This window comes from Anastrepha obliqua, chromosome 3, assembly GCF_027943255.1.
Source record: "Anastrepha obliqua isolate idAnaObli1 chromosome 3, idAnaObli1_1.0, whole genome shotgun sequence".
Lineage (NCBI taxonomy): Eukaryota > Metazoa > Arthropoda > Insecta > Diptera > Tephritidae > Anastrepha > Anastrepha obliqua.
This window is the reverse complement of record NC_072894.1, coordinates 22,508,096-22,525,167: the sequence shown is the minus strand read 5'-3', so window position 1 is coordinate 22,525,167 and position 17,072 is coordinate 22,508,096.

Here is a 17,072-nt window from a genome sequence, read left to right as displayed (position 1 = left end):
CTGTCTAGTGTACCGTATCCCTAGTGTTAAATTGTTAAAGCATAAATGAATATAAAACCTCCAAATGCAGTCTGTTGCGTTTTTATGCGGAAGACGCCATAGGAAGAAAGCGTGTGTGTGTGCGTATAATTTCTTGTGTTTGGTTGTTTCCATTGATTTCGTCTACTCTTCTTCTACACAAACAAGTAATTCCCCTTCCTTTTGTTTGTTTATTGATGGACTCTTACGACTCGGTGAATTCGGAGGGCGCAATGTTCTCTATCATTCTTGGGTGGTATCGGTAAATCAGCTGATTTGGTTTTTTTCTTTCGCAGTTGTCATGCGGCTGTCAGCCCAGAATGAAACAAGGCGAATACATTATTTGTTTTCTACTTTACCAATACTTTACTTTGACAATCAAACGTACAAACATTGTTGTTGTTTTAGTGCCACCACCATTAATAAATGTGTCTTGCAGTGGAGGGATTGCGCAACTTTCAAGAAGATTTAAAAAATAAAATTATAACCAGTTTAAGAGAAATTAAAAATGATGCAACTGAAACACCTGAAGATGAATCAATTAAAGAAGAAGCTTGCCTTCATGAAACTTTCTACCATGGGCCCAAAGACGGACCTATAACAGCGAAGAGTGGCATTAATTTAGAATGCATTATGCAATTCCACGGCGGCCGCCGTAGCCGAAGGGGTGGTGCGTGACTACCATTCGGGATTCACAGAGAGAATGTAGGTTCGAATCTCGGTGAAACACCAAAGTTAAGAAAAACATTTTTCTAATAGCGGTCGCCCCTCGAGAGGCAATGGCAAACCTCCGAGTGTATTTCTGTCATGAAAAAGCTCCTCATTAAAATATCTGCCATTCGGAGTCGGCTTGAAACTGTAGGCCCCTCCATTTGTGGAAAAACATCAAGACGCACACCACAAATGGGTGGAGGAGCTCGGCCAAACACCCAAAAAGGGTGTACGCGCCATTATATATTCAAAGAAAAATGCTATTTTTTAATATAAATTATCGGATGCTTATTTCATTAAAAAGCTGAAGGTATACCGTTAATAGTGGAAAATAACTTCAGGCAAATGACCACCACGACCACGCTTACAGGATAATATCCTTTTCATGAAATTTTCCATAACCGAATTGCAAAGTGGCTACCCTATGTCCTCGATAGCCTCACGAATTCCATCTTTGAAATCTTGAATCGACCATGGGCAGTTGGCGTAGACCTTCTCTTTCTCGTGGCCCCAAAGAAAAAAGTCAAAAGGTGTTAAATCACAAGATCTCGGTGGCCAATTGTGATCACCTCTTCGAGAGATAACACGCTCCGGAAACTTTTATCGTAAAAGATCAATGGTTTCGTTGCTTGTGCAGCACGTAGCGCCGTCTTGTTGAAAATAAACGTTGTCGAGATCAATACCATCCAATTCCGGCCATACAAAATCGTTAATCATCTCTCGATAGCGATAGATAACACCTGTTATTGGAAAACCCTTTATACATATTCAAGCATTTCCATGGGAGCCGGTTCTACGCACGGGAGTGATTCCGGTATTTTCCCGACCAATGCCTGTCGCCCCAGTAAACTAACCCTGTCTAGTGCGCTGAACCTCACCCTTTGATTAACGTCATTGGAGCAGCTACGTGTACCAAGACTGGTCCTAATACTTCTCCTTAGGGCTGACATTTCAAATACATAACTGTACTCATGAAATGTTTGAAAATAGAGCAAAATGCAGCTAGTATTGAACCGATATTTTACAAGGAATCCGATTTTTAAAAGGATCGGTACCAAAGTACTTGATTCTGAAAATTAATTGATTTTTTCCATCACTAGTATTTAGAGCCGGCCTCCATAGCCGAATGGGTTTATGCGTGAGTAGCCGTTTTGGAGTTCGAAGGTTCGAATCTCCGTGGACGGAACAGCAAAATGACAGTTTTTTCTAATAGCAGTCGCCCCTCGGTAGGCAATGGCATGCATTTCTGCATAATCACCCTTGGAGGCACACAATCTTCAATATCGTTCTCCGGCTCTTCTGCGAATAAAATTTGCTGTTTTTGTGACCGCTTTTTTTTAAACTTACTTTTCTCCAATATTCCGCTTCGAAGTCTCTGTGAAGTTGTGCCCAAAGTTCCGCCGATTTCGCATACACGGTGTCAGTTTTGGCTTTTTTGCTGGTCGTTTGCAAAAAGCCTATCTTCGTCGCCAAGCGTCGTCGCAACGTTCTTTCCGAAATATTTACTCCAGATTCCTGAACCTCTCTTAAAATCATCCGACTTGAAGTATTTCTGTTCCATTGTTTGAAGTTACCGCTAAAACGTTGTTGGTATTTTTCCACTTTTTGACAACATTTACCACAGACGCCTTGGATATTCTAACGGGTTCTTGCTATGTCTGCATAGCTCAGGTTCTTGGCTTTCAAAAGAACTGCAATTTGTTGCTTTTGTCCCGATGTCAAATCCGACTTTCGGCTCATTTTCTAAAAAACTGGTTAAATAAAAAAAATGGATAATCACGTGACAAATTCAAAAGATATGTATATTTTATATATATGAATACTCACTATTCAATTCTTTCACTTTTCAGACGATCTCAATTAGTTTTTTATGCTCTTCATACAAGATTAAATTAATTTGCACTGGCACTTGCACATTTAACTTTTCATTTATAAGCAAAAAAACTGATTCTTTTCTAATCGTAACAGGCCAATTGACCGGATATTCTTAAAAACATCTAAGAACAGGTTAAAAACCCCTTAATACCCTTTTTTATTTGGAAAAGCCCAAATTAGATTGAAAATTTTACCTGATATTTGAAGTTTTCAGAAAAAATGCCATCGGTCATAATTCAATGACCAGGTACTGTAAGTAGGTACGTAAAGCATCCAAAAGCATTAATAATTCCTTGTACGATTAGATGTTAGCGCATGCCTGCTTTATTCGATGGCTTTCTAAGTGAAACAAGGATTTTGGTAAACACCGGCTTGGTTGGATCCACCCAATATTGTTTATTCAATATTCGGTTGAAAAATCATTGTGTGCACTGATATTTAATCAACTTAAGTCCTTCACGTGACTAGTTAACCCAATCGCTGAATATTTCAGGTGTGGCATGCGAGAGCCCTGTTTTCTTCAAAATGATGAAGTGCGAACGCTACGCTTGTACTTAGCCATGTCAGTCAAGTGCAACGTTATTACCGGCAATTTGGTTGGCATCCGCAATGGCATCTTATTTAACTAAAAATTTAAGCCGAATCACGTTTCTCTTCCCAATATAGCGATCGGTATATGTAACTTGGGTCATACTCTTTCAAAAAATATAAAAAAAAGCAAAAAAAAAAAATGCCCACCTTCATTTGGTGATCAGACTCCTTAATAATTGTTGTTGCTGCGCGTAATGACCGCATTGAATAATTTAGTAAATTTGTGCCAATTCATGCGCATTGATAGCACGAATACGTTAATTGTCAGTGGGACACAAGTCATCAACATGTCATTGCAACTGCGTCACTGCCAACGCCACCAGCACGAAACGACAGCGCTTTGCCACGCAACAACCAGTCAAGCGTTTTTGGACCACTGACTGCACGTTGCTTTTTCATTCATTCATGCAACCCAACCACGCAAGTACCACAGCGAGTGGTTCGTGTAAACCTTGCATCAGTATGAGTATCACTGTCAGTGTCAATGACGATGACGATGACGATGACTAAGCCGCATAAGATGGTTCGATAGGCTTGGAGACGACGATCGTTTGCAGTCATTTGTGGACTTAAATGCACTTGTTGGCATCAAGTGGATTCAATTCTGCACTTCACCGAGCCCATGGCTTAGTCCCCTTTGGGGACACCCGCACATACTTATGAGTATTATTGTGCACCTTTGTGTGTTTGTTCGTACATTTGCATGCGGTTGTGTGTATGCTGGCATTACTTTGATATTTTCGTATTGTGTCAATATATGTGTCAATATATGTGTAGGTATATTTGTTGATATTTATTTGGTGTTTATTTCGTTCTTAGGAGATAATAGGGAGTTCATCATTTTCCGCTGCGTCATTATCCACCTCCAACGATCGTGTCATTGTTCGTCTAGCTCGATCTTGTGTGGTATTGAATGAAAAGGCGTTGAATTGTTGGCTCTTGGCTGCCAAGCAACTGAATGAAATTCTCCTGCCACTTGTCAGCGCTATCTGTTGCTCTATTAATGCACTAACACATACATATGTAGATGTGTGCGTGGACATACATATGAGCGTGGGCATATAAATGTGGGCTTTATTCAGGCTTTAAAGGGCGAACAAAATCTTTATGTTCAAATATTTCAAGTGTTTTCATTCGCCTCGTATTTTGACAGTTTCACCTTTCATTTAGCTGCAGTTACACCAAAAGTGTTGCTAATTAGTTTCCATTGTTTCAATTAATTGTTGGGATATGAAATATGCAGCTGTTTTTAGCGTTTCATGAAGAGTTTGGCTTCTCAAAACATTGATCTAGTAAGACTTGCAATAACCCCCTCAATACCTGTGCATCTTACACAATATATGTATGTACAAAATTGGGGCGTACACCCTTGCTGTGTGTTTGGCCGCGCTCCTCCTCCTATTTGTGGCGTGCGTCTTGATGTTGTTCCACAAATGGGGGAACCTACAGTTTCAAGCCGACTCCGAACAGCAGATATTGGCAGAAAGACACTCGGAGGTTTGTCATTGCCTGCCGAGGGGCGACCGCTATTAGAAAAGTTTTTTTTCTTCATTTTGGTATTTCACTGACATTCGAACCTACGTTCTCTCTGAATTCCGAATAATAGTCACGCACCAACCGATTCGGCTACGGCGGCCGCCGCTTACACACAATATAGTAGGCTAATCTCTTCCCATTAAATTTTCATTAAGCGATCTTAATACGGATATATGCAAACTGGCGGGCTTAAGATGGGAGCAAGGAGGAACAGCAGGATTTATGTGCTACAGCGAGCAAGCGAAAAGAAAGTTCCTGCTCTATCCTCTGCATTGGTTGTAGGAAGATTTTTTTATAGAACTTATTGATATCCGGAACTCTGGATATTTACTTTATTAGAGAAAATGTAAAATCAATGATACAAGGTGAAGTCCAAAATAAACAAGACTGAGCTAAAATAGAAGCGACAGGAAGTTTTTCTGATAACTTCGAGTTTATTTATTCAAAATAGTCGGCGATGAACTATTTTGCGCGATCTAAAAGCTTTTCGAAAGAGTGTGTTAGGTCATTGACCGGTATGTCCTTCAGGATGTCCGTACAAACCTTTTGGTTGGCCTCTACGGACGCAAAACGTTTTCCTTTCATGGCCAAATACAATTTTCCGCATAGCTAGAAGTCACAGGGGGCTAAATCAGACGAATACGGTGAATAATGGTTAAAATGCGATTTCTGGCCAAAAACTCAGTTACAATTGATGCATTATCATGCCATAAGCGTCAGCTTCCTCCTTCGCGGTATTCAGGGTGAGTTCGACGAAGGCGATGCAACAAACGTTTCAAAACGCCAAGATAGGAAATTGCATTGACGGTTTGGCAGGTTGGCACGAACTCCTTGTGGGCAATTCCCGTGGAATCGTAAAAACAAATGAGCATCGACTTGATTTTTGACTTCTTCAAAAGCGATTTTTTGCGTGGTGGCTCGTCTGGGGCCTTCCATCCGACACTTTGACGCTTAGTGTCAGCTTCACGTTGGAAACACCAAGTTTCATCACCAGTTACAATATTGTAAAGGAAGTTGTCGTATTTTCTCGCCTCTTTAATGAGGTCTTTCGAATATTGATTTCTAGCAATTTTTGGTCCTCAGTTAACTTGTGCGGAATGAAATGTGATTTCGGTTTATTTTTTATAAATTTACGAACGATTTCGATGGAGTTTTCGGTGATTACTGATTTTGGGCGTCCCGAACGTTCATTGTTATTTATGTCCTCACATCCATCTCTGAAACATATAAACCACTCATGAACTCTGGCACGAGATAGACATTCATCGCCATAAACTTTTTTTATCAATTCAAATGTTTCGATAACAATTTTACCGATTTTAAACCAAAATTTAATATTAGCTCTTTGCTCGAAATTCATTTTTGTACCAATGACACAAACATACTGACACTTTATATATATATACATAATTGGCGTTTACACCCTTTTTTTGGGTGTTTGACCGAGCTCCTCCTCCTATTTGTGGTGTGCATCTTGATGTTGTTCCACAAATGGAGGGACCTACAGTTTCAAGCCGACTCTGAACGCTTTCACTGGAAGTCCGCTAGGGATGTAACTTCCAACGCACTAACTCATTAAAAATATGGCGCCATCAAAAACGTTTTCTGATGCCAGCTTTGTTTATTTGGACTTCACCTTGTACTATCGGTACTTTCGACGCTCTTCACTTCACTGACTTTACAGGGACTTTTTAGACTTTCTATTAAGCTTAAAATATTGAAAAGATATTCTTTAGATTGTTAATGAATTTTTAAAGCAAAAAAAAAAAATGGAAAATATGAAATTGCGGGAGAAGGTTCCCCACTTTAATTTCGTTCGAAGCTCAGATTTTATTTGAAATTTCACAAAAAAAAAAAACGAATATGTTCGAGCAAATGATAACAGTAAATAAATTACCTGACCCGGTGTGACGTCATCAATAAGATGGTGATCCTCTGGCATAATTGAACTTATTCATTATTAATGCTGTAGTTAGAAAATGACAAAAGCATCTTATAATGATTCTGATTTGGCTGTTTTAAAAACTATATAATTTTTTCTCCCATAAATATTCTAAAACCTGTAAATATTCTTAGGAATGACAGGAAGCACGACACTAATCCATCAATTATAATTATTCAACACTAAGAAATCACAGGCATAGGCGCAACATGTACCAAATGTCTTTATGGGCAAGTGATCAGCACGATTTTAACCATAAATATTGACAAATGACCGATTCAGGATTTTCGACAATCTTGGCTATACCAAAATTTACATGCCACATGCATTATTCCATATTTACTTGCACAATCATCTGTACGTACATAATAACTTCATACGTATTTAGGTATGCGAGTATTATCTACCTCACCCAATTGCCTGCTTGCGTTAATCCCCTTAAGCATGACAAAGCGACACTTTGCCCACCATTAGACAGGCATAATGCCACCTACAGTAGCAGCGGTCACGTTGCGATATGGACGTTCATCTGCACCCCTTTGTGAAAAATTAAAATATGAATTCACACCTTCAAATTATATGAATTGACATTTAGAAAAAACAAAACAAAAAAAAATAAAAAATGCACAGGTAACTGTCACCCTAACTAAGCAGTATTAGCAAATAAACAAATGTATGCATGCACATACAGATGTCCTGCTGTCAGTTTGGACAGCACTTCATTTGTAAAGTCATTTTGTGTAAACAAATTTCCTATTTTTTTATTTTCATGGCCTAAGGATTTCACTGCAAAATATTCATATAATAAGAATGTGCATGTATGTAGGTGTGCAAACCAGTGCCTATTCCAATGAGTATGCATAGATGTGTGCATGGCTGTGAGGATCAACTGCGAACAGCAAACGATTTGTCAGAGCACAAACATGTGTTTTGACTTTGAGACAATTGGGAATTTTCCGAGTTTTCAATTTATTTGAATATCCGGTGTCTTGGATTTTCTGAGCTTAGTTTGGATTGACTTTCAACTTTCCAACTTTTTGGAATTTTTCATCTTATTTATATATCAGGTGTTTTTTTAGGTCCATAAGAACTATCGATAGCTATGGGTTGACAGGTGAGAATGCAAAGTGAGTTTGGCAAGTCATCATGAAACGCTTAACACCAGAACAACGTTTCCAAATTGTGGAAATTTACTTTGAAAAAAATAAACTTGCTCACGAAGTTTATACAGCGAAGTGTGGAAGAAGACGCCGAAAAGTCGATTAGTCGTCAATATAAACTTTGTCTTTCGAACACGTGGAAGATTTTACGCAAGGCTCGGCATACTATAGGTGCCAGCTCGTGCGAGAATTTAAGTCAAATGACCATCGTTTGATTCGCATTTTTGCTGATTGGGCTCATTTAGATTTATTACTCAGATTTTTTTTTGTTCTTCATGTAACTCGTAGCCGCGGCGGACATATGCCGGTTATCATATTGAAAAAATAAATGGCATGAAATTATCTACTAGTTTATAATAAAAAAAATATTAATTTCAAAATATTCTTGTCATGGATTATCATTTTAAGTTCTCAAGCTCTTAGAAAAACACCCTATATTTATTAAAATAAAATATATAGTATTTATAAATAAATATATAATAATATTAGGTACATATTTACAAAAACCAGCGTTAGCCACGTTGCCTGCTTAGCCTATTCTCGTTATCACAAGAACAGTAAAATATCATTCGAAGACTTAATAAAATATTAAAGCATCGCGGTAATTTGATTTCTTTAAAAACTCAAAAACTTAGAAGCTAAAATTTTATTAAATAACGAGACTGACGCTGTAAAACATTTCACTTTGGTTTCATAATTTTTTTTTTTGTTATAAGCTTCAATAACCCTTCTCTAAGCTTAAAACGGTCCATGTTGGAAGTCTTCTTCCATCAGCTCTTTCATCATACATCCACTTCCTTTGTCATAGTTTTAACCGGCTCAAATCTTCTTTCTTTAAGTGCCTATTTCATCATGGAAAATAGATGAAAGTCCCACGGGAAATACTTCGGTCAATAAGCAGGCGTATTGCCTTCGTGGAGACTTAGTTGTGAGTTCAAAAAAGAATTTTGTAGTTATTCAAATTTTTTTTCACGGAGTTCAACAAGTTGACTTTCAGGAATCTAGTGAAGAGACCAGATGGAGCCGCATTAAAATTTTTTCTATTTGTGTTCGGACGGATCTAACTACACGACGACGACAAATTTCAGTACATTCTTTTTCCAAATAAATTTATTTATTTATGTAATTAATCTAGGAATTGGAGTAGAACGATTAGCAGTACCCAGGACCAGCGGCTACCTAGCCTATTTCAAATTAAGGAATTCGTAGGAATCGAGTTCTACAAGAGTTAACCATGTTTTTCACAGAACCCTGCGGATAGAGACCCGGAGTGCGGACACCCCCATATAATTTGGGGTGTTATATGCTTCCCTGCCCAATGGATTGCTTGCAGCCATCGATGTCTGAATGTATTGCGGCGGCATGGAGTTCTGCCATAGACGACCGGTCTCTCTCCCCTTACTAATAATTCTGGCCGCCGATAGGTTTCTTCTAAGTCAGTGACCACCAAACTAGACATGACTGTCACAGGACCACTGCATGGGAAAAACGTGACGTCGCCGTCATCTTCTCCCGCTCTAAGCAAAGCTAAAGTCCTCGAGGGAACGTCAAACCTTATTGAAGATGTGCATAAGACCCGCCCCCGTAAGTCTAACTCAACACGGCCCACGAAGAGTGCTCAGAGAGCGAAAGTCAGCCGCCGAAGCGTGCTCGTTTATGCTCTGTCGAGTTCCTTGTTGCTCAAAAACCCTTAAGAGGGACATTCCTTCTTCATCTTCCATGATAGTGGAGTGACTGAGCGCGATCCCGGAAAGCAATGTTACACCTGATCAAAGGATCTTTTTGAAGTGGATCAAAGATGTTCTCAGCGGTAGTGACCGGCACAAAGTATGGAATGGCGATGAGAAACACATTACCCATCCCAATACATCTTTGGGAAAGAAGGAATCGACCTCTTAGAAGCATATATCGCTGGGAAACTCTAAACATTTTTTATGAGAACCGCAGAAAGCAGTTGAAAAATCAAAGCGCTATCCCTCGATTCGAGAATATTACGAATGAATTTATTGGCTTTTTTACGAGGAGGTAGCATCGAGAGCCTAACAAAGTCAGTGTGGGACTTTAACCCGAACTAAACCTCCTACCATCAAAGTACCGATTCCCCCGGTACAACCGTTAAATATTCGTCGGGAGGTGGTTTGAGCACTAAACTCAACGCCCGTTATTGCCCTGATGTAATACGTCGAAAGTAGCATCTGCTTGCCACCACTCACTGTAGGTCATTTGATAAGAGAGCCTCCCCTGTCATAACAGCACTCCCCCACCCACAATGCCTCTGTTCATATCATAGAAAGGTAAGTTTCTATGTCCGATATCGTCAGTTTACCTGCATCCAAATAAATTTATCTAGAAAATGATCCTACGGCACAACCGTAAGTTACTACATCTACCACTACATGAAAAGTTTGGACTATTATATAGTACAACAGAATTTCAGCTGTTTAGTGCTATGCTTTCGCTTTTTCGCCTTAGTACGAACGCTGACAATTTTTTTATACAATCCCATACTTCTTTAGATTGTATGTAGTATGTGTGGAACAACATTGTCCGGTGTTATTGGTTCCGCTATTTGGTTTTCCAAAAACTCTCGTTCTTTACTATGTCTTTGGCAGTGAAAGAAAATATTGAATTTGATAGCTTTTGGATGGTATTTGTTTTGCTCTTGGTAAAAAATTCACACACAATGATTACATTGAACGACGGTACGTTATCATGGTGCAAAATCTAGGAACTCTTTTCTCACAAATCCTTTTTTTTGTAAATTGCTTCAAGCATTGACCTTGTGGCAAAAATTCGTTGTGTACGATATCATTGTAATCTATAAAAACCGTGAGCATCGCTTTCTTTTTTGCTTCAAAATGACGGGTGTTTTTGGTCTTGCTTCATTCGGAGCTCTTCACTCATTTGCGTGATATCTGGATTGCTTGCCGTACTCATAAATCCACGTCTCGTATCCAGTAACGATACGTTTGATGAATGTTATGTCGGATTCAGGCTTGGAAATTATGGCTTCGGCGATATCAACCCGGTACCTTTTTTGCATAAAATTTAGTTCCCTTGGGAACAACGACCAACTTTGCTTAACTACAATGCCCTGAAGGGATTGATAAGCAATTTTCAAGTGCTTTGTTAGCTCTCTGATGGTTGATTTACGGTGATTGATCAACTTTTCTATCACTTTATTGATATTTTCACCAGTTTTCGATGTTGACGGCCTGCCACTACGTTCGTCATCCTCTTCTGAATCGTTCATACCACTCGTAAACGGCTGTCTTCTTTAGAGTATCATTACCGAAACAGTTCCCCAACATTTCTAAGGCTCTCGCACCATTGAATCCATTTTTTAACGTAAAGTTTTATGCAAACTCGTTGTTGCCAATTCAAGTGCGTTTTTAAAATTGTAAATCGAAAACACGTGCGAAGGTAGGTTTACACAAGACGGCGTAAGTTTTACAAATGTCAAGCACCGGGATAAAATTTTGGTGGAAATCTTAATCACAGATGCGGCAACCTAACAAAACAAAAAAAAAAAAAGAACTCAGCTGATTTGATTTAGAGCGTAAACTGGCGGTCGGTTTCGTATTAGAACTAAGTAAAACTTCCGTGTTTTTGAATAAAAGTAAATAAATAAATGTGCCCATTACCTTATCTAATAATCGCCGAAACCGAATTGGCGTACAATTCCCTGGGCCACGAGCTCGAATTTCACTATGGACTTTAAACATCGAACGGAGTTTTTTAAATGAAATTCATTAATTTATGCTAATTTCTGTATGTACATATGAACATATACATTTTGTAGTTTCATAAAAAAATATTATAAAATATATGGTATATGTATGTAGGTATGTATAATTTAATGTCCTCTTCATTTATTTAAGTGTCTCTCATATGGCAACAAAGACTTGATTCGCTATATTTCCAAATTCAATTGCAAAATAAATATTGCATCCGGTTTACAGCGTTTTGGTGAAATAAAACAATTTGTTTACTAATGCTCAATCAGATTTTACCGAGAAAAAATTCTTTAAATTGAATGTTCATTCATTCCAGAGAAGTTGCCGTAACATAAAAAGGTGGGAAATGAGAAAACGCCACTCTCTGTCAATCAAAGAAAGTGTGTGAAATGTTTGCAGGTGCAAGTCTGAAAATGCTTTTATATGTATCTTCATGTGTACAAGTATAAAGCATAAATATGTGTTTGTTTAGAATAGCTACATACATTTATACAGGGTGCTTAAGGTAGTTGAGCACCTGCATACATTTGGCTAAAACTTTCCAGATAAGACATGGAGAACGACAACTTAACTCAGGGAATGAAGAGACATGCAGTTATTGTCGCTATATTTGCAAATCAGCCCGATTTAGAAAGCTTTAATTTTTTTAAAGGATCACGGTGGTCTAGAATTTTCAAAAAGTCGATTTTTTTTTTGATATTTCGAAAGAAGAGGCTTTTAAGAATATACTGTCAAAGTTTTGTTTCCCAGTATTTTCGATTCTATAGCCGTTTTAGCAGGTAGAGTCAGATTCGTCACGTGGCGGCATCAAGCGAAAATATACTCTCAAAACTTTAAACTCAATTATCTCAAAACTACTTTTTTCGGCCTGGTGTTGTCAAAAAACAAAACTATTCAACCGAATCGTCTGACATTTTAATATGTTATTCACAACATCAATGGCTATCGCCGTACTAGAATCGTATTATTATTTTAATTATTTCGTATTTTTTTGATTAACGAACTGAAAAAAACCCGACTTTTAGAGGGTCAAATTCAAAACCGCGCCATTTCGTCAATTTTTTTCTAGTACGGGACGTAGCTACAGTCATACTGATTAATAAGTTTTTTGGTTTTTGTGTTTCAGATAAATAGAAGAGCCAAAATTGACAACACCTTCCAGGTCTAATTTTTCGGGAGGGTCAACTTCAGCGCCATTTTTTAAATTATTAAAATTAAAAGAAAGTTTTTTATTTTATTTTATATGTAACGGAAGTTAAATAAAAAGCCTACAAAATTTAAATATCGTTTTTCGTGTTTTTTATTGTAAACAAAATTCCAAAAATACCCGAAATTTTCGAGCTCTAGACCACCGGGACCTCTTAAGTACGCCTGCTCAATCGTTCATAAAGTTCGTCGAGAATTGGAGCATCAGGCTGGGATGCAAAATCTGTTGATGCTTTCCATTTCAATTCAAGCGGGCTATTTGGGACAAAAATAATAAATCTTCAACTACTTTTTTGCTATTGTCTGTACATGAAGTCGCTTGTGCAAGTAATGACAATCATTTTAAACCCAGAATCATTAAAACCTTTTCATTTTTGACTAAGTTATGAGCAATTAAAAAAAAATTTTGTTATATCTATAATTAATAAAATCGTTTTTGAGCCGAAAAGCAAAATAGCCGATAAATCTTTGAAAAAAATTTTTTTCGGGCGAACAAAAAAATACGGGTCTCATTATTTTGACCAGAGAGCAAGATATTTGAGTTACATCTAAATCGAAGAACATGCCCCGAATAGCCAGGTTGAATTGAAATGGAAAGCATCTGTTGCAAAACGCAAAAAAAAAAAAAAAACACGAGGAACGCGACTCTGACCGATCTGCAATATTTATTCAATAAGTGCAAGCGATCATTAAGGAGGATCCTTCAAAATCAATGAGATCCCTTCCGAGGGAGCTTAATATTATACTTGTGTGGGTCTTATATGTTAAGCTATACAGGAAGATCTCGGGTATAAGTTCTGAGTTATGCGCAGAAGACAGTTTATGTCGGAGCAAACACGGGAACTGTGAGTTATCCGATCAAAACGCTTTCTAAAAAATGTTGACCAAGATCAAAAGACTAACCGCAGAAATGGCAGTTGGCAAACCCTACAGAGGTTCTCGTTGTCATGATTTTTTTTGTTCTAGGTGTTGTAAGCAACAAAGCGAATAAAGATCAAACGTCACCGTTGGATGGGTCATGTCGTCCGAATGGATACAAAAGCTTCGACTCTGAAAGTATTCGATGCGGTACCTGGTGGTGGCAGAGCAAGGGGAAGGCGTCCTTTACGTTGGAAAGATCAAGAGGAGAAGGACTTGGCTTCACTTGATGGGTCCAACTGGCGCTGGTTAGCATGAGAAAGAAACGACTGGCGCACTTTGTTAAGCGGCTTATCGCACCAATAAAGAAGAAGACGAGGAGCAACATGGGACATGTCTTTACTTAAAGATTTTGAGTGAATTCAGCTGCATATAACGAGGTTTGGAAGGCTGAAAATTTCCATGACTACATAACACCGAACATATAGCCGCCTAACTCCCCACACCTGAATGCCTTGGACTACTGCGCGTGAGGCGTAGTTGAGCGTGAGACCAATTAGCATTCACGTAACACCATTTCTTCTTTGAAGACTTCAATTAATGCCGTTTGGTCAACATGAATAATGCACGTGCGGACCCAGCTAATGGAAATTTTATTGAACTATTTTATAGATATACCTTCTACTCAAATATGAACGAGACGTTATCAATAAAACGGTCCGCGGATGACATATGGCAAAAATAATTTTTTTGTTTTTTGGTAGGACTGTTATAAGCTTGCATGGCAAATTTCAGCGTGATATGTCACATAGTTTGTTTTCTGTGCTACTGTAAACAAGTCAAGCTCGAGTGTGTTCTGCGAATTTAACGATGGAAATTCAAGTTGAACAAAGAATTTGTTTGAAATTTTGTTATTCCAACAAAATTTTGGCTTCAGACGCCTATGGGGACTCTGCTCTATCGCGTGCACGTGTTTTCCAGTGGTACAAATCGTTCAAAGAGGGCCGTACATCGGTTGAAAATTTGCTTCATGAACGTCGTCCAGCAACATCAGTAAACGACGAAAACATCGGAAAAGTAAAGGAAATTGTGCTTGAAAATCGCACAAATCGCAAAATCGGTTAACGCTGAATATTATTTAGACGTTTTAAAGCGTTTGCGCGAGAACATTCGTCTTAAAAGGAAGGAATTGTGGGACAACAAGTCATGGTTCTTGCATCACGATAATGCACCAGCTCACACATCACGTCTTGTTCGCGATTATTTGAACAAAAATAATGTTTCCCAAACTCAAGTTGCCGCTCCCTGGAAAACATTTTGAGACAATTGAAGTCATAAAAGAGAATTCGAAGAACACAGCTTATAACAGTCCTACCAAAAAACAAAAAATTTATTTTTGCCATATGTCATCCGCGAACTGTTTTATTGATAACGTCTCGTTCATATTTGAGCAGAAGATATAATAAGGTAATGTCGCGGAAAAATTCGTGGGTTTCATTCAATTTTATTCAAAACAAAAGTCAATTAATTTTACTCTCAAGTTGCGCACCCCCTGTATATATAGCAAATAGTAGCACCTGCTTGACGACGAACATTTTCATGAATGGACTGTTGGTTTATAGCCGAGTTTTGTTTTAGTGATAAAAAGAAATGCACAGTCCTAATTCAAGTGCACACACACATATAAATCTCTACATTTGCATACTTTAGTAGGCATCGAAAATTTTAAGTGGAAATTTTTATGGGTCTTTCAAATTTTTCTTCAAAACAAATGTGATTTTTAATGATTTTCCCTTTGATTAATTCGCTTTATTCTGCTTTGCGGCATAAAGTCAAAAGCCACAAAGGGGCGGGTGCTGCAGATCGATCGCTTCAAAGCGTTTTCAAGGTGAAAATCGTGTGGCACACTTCATTCTGAAAATAAAACTTTGAAGTAGAATAACACCAAAAAAGCGAAAAACAAAACACTTAAGAGTAAATAAAAAAAGTAGCTAGCGTAAATTACCTCAAATAGCAGAGAAGGTAAAAAAATAGCAGAATCTAAAAATTCGCAGAATTCGAAAGTCGACGAAGCCGAAAGTAGAAAATTATGGCGGCACTTATTCAACCAGAAAATGTTATATACATAAGTACATTTGTATGTGTGTATATATCTATTGGCAATTTGTAGTTCATCGCGCATTGATCGCCGTCGATCGTGGACGTATGGATCTATGATCCACTGCTGCCACTTTGACGCCGGGCAATCATAAATTCGATAGCTGCTGCCACGCGCTCTATGAAGTTGTAAATTTATGAACTTATTTTTTATCGTTTATGTGTCGGCTCTTCTATTGTGTAAAAATACTTCTTCTCTGGTGTAACGAATTTGTGGGGTTGGGGGCTCATTTGCTGGCATGCGTTAAACTGGTGGTTTTCGCGATCTTGATCACGCGGCTTGCAGCTTGCATTGTACCGTTGATCGAGTTGCGTATAAGTAGAAAAAAATGCACCGAACGCAAATTTATGTACCTACACACACATATATATGTATGTATGTATGTATGTATGCCAGAACGAGAAAGTGTTTATAGCGGGTGGCACACGCGTGCCAGCAAGTGCATCTGTGAGTATTCGTTTTTCAGATTTTCACGAAGGGGCTGCAAGGCAGATTACTTTGATCTCAAGTGATCGCTGCAGGCAAGCTGATGATATACATAATTACAAACACTCTCGGCCTCGCGCCCTCAATTGCTTACGATTTAACGCTTGAGTGAGTCAAAGCCAGTGAATGGTTGTGTTTGGGTAAATGACGCGAGCGATCGTGCGACTTGTAATAAAAATCTCAATTCTCATCTGCTTGGGCATGTGTGTAAGCCTGCAATTCAGTGAGGACTTCAGGGAAAATTTTACAGGCAGGCGGTTAAAGGAAGGCGACAGACGCCGCTTTTGCGGTATTCCGAAACGACTTTTACGTTTGCTTTTTTTTTTGATTATAAGTAAATAGTTGATTGTATACCCACTGGCGTAGTTGTGTCCAAGGGTATTATAAGTTTTTTCGCACAACGATTGCATCTAACAACATAAAAGAATCGAGATAGATATAGACACATATATATATATAATATATATTTATTTATATATATGCATATATACCAAAATGACCAGAACGCTGAGAGGAGCAGATTTAGTCACGACGTTGTGTCCATCCGAGCGCATGATAACTCGAAATTTTGTACACATTTCACTCTTTATAAATAAATCGGTCAATAACCACCCTTCCATATGGTAATATAATGGTAATTTTGGAAACAAAAAATAACGTGATATACTTGGTAAATAAAGAGTCTTTCAAAACTCGCACTGAGATGTTGTTTTAAAATGAATAATTTAGATATTTAGATTTTTCCATGTTTCATTATTTTTATGCAAAATGCGGCTCTTAATAATTATATATGA